A 4,167-nucleotide genomic window follows, 5' to 3' on the forward strand; every position below is an offset into this window, starting at 1 on the left:
CAGATGGCAGCAGCGCTGTGGGCACTACAGATGCAGCCCACAGCGCTGCTGCCATCTGATTTCTCCCCTCCACTTGCAGTCATAGTCATCCCTCAATACCCTGCCAATACTCTGCAATACCCTGCCAATATTCTGCCGTACCCTGCAATACTCTGTAATACCCAGCCATACTCTGCGATACCCAGCCATACTCATCCATGCTCAGCCAATATTACATTGGGGGAGATGATGTGGATATTACAGTGGGGACTATATGGTGGTGGAATTTTCACAGGTTTTTGCAAATTCAGTTGTTATTTGCTGATCCGAAAAAATAATCCGATCCGTGATTCTGATCCGAGGAACAATCCGATCCATGAATTTTTTGATCCGTTGCACCCCTACTTACTGTGAAGTATGTCTATGTACAGTATAGGATGCATTCAATACTTGATCGGGGAACCTTTTTCATGAATTACTGCATCAATGCATCGTGGCCTGGAGGTGATCAGCCTGTGGCACTGCTGAGGTGTTATGGAAGCCCAGGTTACTTTTGATAGCGGCCTTCAGCTCGTCTGCATTGTTGGGTCTGGTGTCTCTCATCTTCCTCTTGACACTACCCCACAGATTCATATCCACCAAATGACATGGCTCCCCAAATCATCACTGGCTGTGGACAATTATGGCTGCCGGTAAAAACAAAAAAAACTGTTATCTACACCTGACTACGTAGAATACTATTCTATCTAATTGTGCCTGTTCAAACAACACACACTGTACATCATTTTCTCAAGTACAAGCTTATTTTCTCAAATCGCCTTTCAGGACAACCCCGCAGAGTGTAGCTCCACCTTGTCATTAGGAAACACATGCCCACTTTAAAAACACCTCCTCTTCCTCCATGGCTTCAGTTATTGTGTTTCCTCCTTGGAGGAAGCATGTGCCTGAACCAGGGGAGAGCTACACTCTCTGCAGGGGAGTAAGGCTTACCTTTCGTTACAGGTTGTTTCTTCTTTTGACCCCCAGCAGCATCTCCAGTGGGGGAGGACTCCTGGAGCTCCTGGTCCCGCCGTCTCACGGGAGTAAGGACCCTCGGAGTGCCGGCGTCGGGTGCCCGGTGTCCGCTGATTTAGCACAGGGAGGGCTCTGTCGCTGGCGGAGGTCTCTGCAGGTCAGCGGCGTGGCTCCGTTTTCGGCGCCGGGTCCCGGGCGGCGACAGCGTCGTTTACGGTGACGCGCAGGCGCTCTGAGGGGGCGTGGCGCCGTTGTTCAAGCGCCTGGAACGCAGGGATCATGGGGCGGGTCAGGTGACCGTGTGCTTCTGCTTCCGGCCGGCCCTGATGACGCGGCGGCCGGGAAAATTTAAAAAAATGACGGAGCTGTTTGTGATAGCTGCCTTACTCAAGCGATGGAGGAGTGTAAGCCAGCTATGGCGGAGACAGGCGCCCCTAGCACCGGTCCAGCCCAGGTACGTAAGGTGCACTGGCACCCTCTGCTTCACTGTTGGGCTATGTCTTTGTCTGTTCCCCCCTCTTGGGGGCCTGTCGCTGCAGGTCAGAGGTGACTTCGCTCGGACCTTTTGCAGCCTGGTTCTGGGGTCTCACTAGTGGTCTGTTTGGTGGTGGGTCTCTGCACTGGCTTGGTGTTAAGCAACTGGTTGTTGTGAGCTTTTAGTGAGTTAAACCTGCATTTCGTTTCAGGAAAAATCACTAGGAAAAGCTAGACCAGGTCAGAGAAAATGTCCTTCTTGCAAGACCCCCCTCAGAGATTCATGGCAGAAGGCAATGTGCAGAAATTGTATCAGAGAATTGGTGGAAGAGGAAACATCCCAGCAATATAAGGATTTGTTTTCTTCGGTTAAAGAGCTGACAAACTCCTTGAGTTCAGTCAGGTCCATCCTGATACAAAACCCTCCCGCACAGACCGAGCCTCAGAACTTACCGCCCAGCCCTAGGGCGTCGTCGTCCAGACAGGTGGATACCGAGGATTCTGGAGAGGAAGGGGGTAGTACTCTCATCTCCTTCAGGGATTCTGAGGAGGAGGAAGAGGAAGAAGATAGCAGGGGCTCCAAATACAAGCTATCACTAGAGGAAGTAGATGACATTCTTAAAGCAATCTACACTACTCTAGAAATTCAAGAAGAAAAAGTACAACTGTCAATTCATGACAAAATGTACCAGGGGTTGGACGAAACAAAACGGAGAGTTTTTCCAGTCCACAGGGTCCTCTCAAATTCGGTGAGAAAAGAGTGGAAGGACCCAGAAAAAGCCCCTTTCTTCTCTAAAGCTCTCAAAAGAAGGTTTCCCTTCGAAGATAAAGACTCAGAGGTTTGGAACAAAAAGCCCAGAGTCGATGCAGCTTTCTTGCAGGTATCCAGACGAACGGATCTAGCCTTTGAGGATATGGGGATCCTTAAAGACCCAATGGACAAAAAAGCTGACTCCATCCTTAAAAAGGCTTGGGATGCTGCGTCAGTCAGTCTAAAACCAGCAATGGCAGCTACGGTTGTGGCCAGGAATCTGGAATGTTGGGTAGAGAAGCTGAAGAGCCATATTGAAGCGGGGACACCCCGCAAGGATCTCTTAGAGTCCTTTCCACTGATCCTGAATGCAGTCAAATATATGGCGGATGCATCAGCAGAATCGGTTAAACTGGCCGCTAGGTCTTCGGCTCTTGTAAATTCAGCCAGGAGAGCAGTTTGGCTGAAAACATGGTCTGGGGACACTGCTTCTAAGGTCAAACTGTGTGGTCTACCCTTCTCGGGTGACTTGCTCTTTGGACCCGATTTAGAGTCTGTGATGGATAGGACAGCTGATTAAATGAAGGCTTTTCCAGCTAAGAAAAAGCAGGTTGCCAAAAAGAATTTTCGTGCTTTTCAGCAATCCCATAAAAAAGACCAGGATTGCAAGAGCAGATGGGGTTCACAGAAGGGCAAAGGCAAGGGTGGAGTCCTCTTTAGATCTCCCCCAGAGCAGTCCCCTAAGAGCAAGTGACAATATCTCCCCAGTGGGGGGGAGACTGTCAGCTTTTCGCGAACAATGGGACAGGCTGTCTCCAAATCTGTTCGTGAAGAATATTGTCGATCAGGGGTACAGGTTGGAATTTTCAGAACCACCCCCGAGCAGGTTTTATGTGACAACATTGCCAAGGGATCAGGAGAAGGCCTCTGCAATGAAGCTTTTGTTACAGGAGCTGATACAGCAAGAGGTTCTGATTCAAGTCCCAGTAAACCAGCAGGGCAGGGGTTTTTACTCACATATTTTTCTGGTGAAAAAACCCTCAGGGAAGTACCGTTTAATCCTGAATCTGAAAGTTCTGAACAGGTTCATTCGGTACAAACATTTCAGGATGGATACAATTTTCTCCATCACAAAGTTGTTGACCCCAGAATGCTTCATGGCATCCCTGGATCTAAGGGATGCCTACCTTCATATACCCATTCATCAGGCATCACAGCAGTTCCTGCGCCTGGCATTGAAGGTGGGGAGTTCGGTATGGCACCTCCAATTTAGGGCTCTGCCATTCGGACTCTCGTCCTCTCCCAGGGTCTTTACGAAGATTATGGCAGAGGCTTTGGAGCCCCTGAAGTTGAAGGGGATTCCAGTCGTCCATTATCTGGACGACCTTTTGTTTTTTGCAGACTCCAGGGAGCAGGTCCTAGTCAATCTCCAGAGGGCCCAGTCTCACCTCGAGGGCCTGGGATGGCTTCTAAATCTAGAGAAGTCAATCCTGACCCCCTCACAGGAAATGAAATTTCTGGTGTATACGTTAAATTCGATTCTCCAGAAAGTTTTCCTGCCGCTGGAAAAACAGGAAAAGTTGCAGCTAGCTGTACAGCAGATACAGAGCAACCAGACAGTCTCAGTCAGGACGGCTATGGCAGTTCTGGGCCTGCTTACGGCAGCAATCCCGGCTGTTCAGTGGGCCAGGTTCCATTCCAGACCCCTTCAGAGGGAGGTTCTGTCAAGCTGGTCCCATCAGGATCCTTTGGAAAAACAGCTAAAAATTTCGTCAAGGACGAAAAGGGCTCTTTGGTGGTGGAGAGACCAGGCAAACCTCTCAAGGGGCCTGGTGTGGACCTTTCCTGTGGACAAGCGCCTTACTACAGACGCAAGTGCCTGGGGCTGGGGAGCCCACCTGGATGGTCAGACATCTCAGGGGGTCTGGTACAAACAGGAAGCTCAAAGA

The sequence above is a fragment of the Lithobates pipiens genome, unplaced genomic scaffold (assembly GCF_037356315.1).
Source record: "Lithobates pipiens isolate NorthernLeopardFrog02 unplaced genomic scaffold, aLitPip1_a1.2 Scaffold_30, whole genome shotgun sequence".
NCBI classification, from domain to species: Eukaryota; Metazoa; Chordata; class Amphibia; order Anura; family Ranidae; genus Lithobates; species Lithobates pipiens.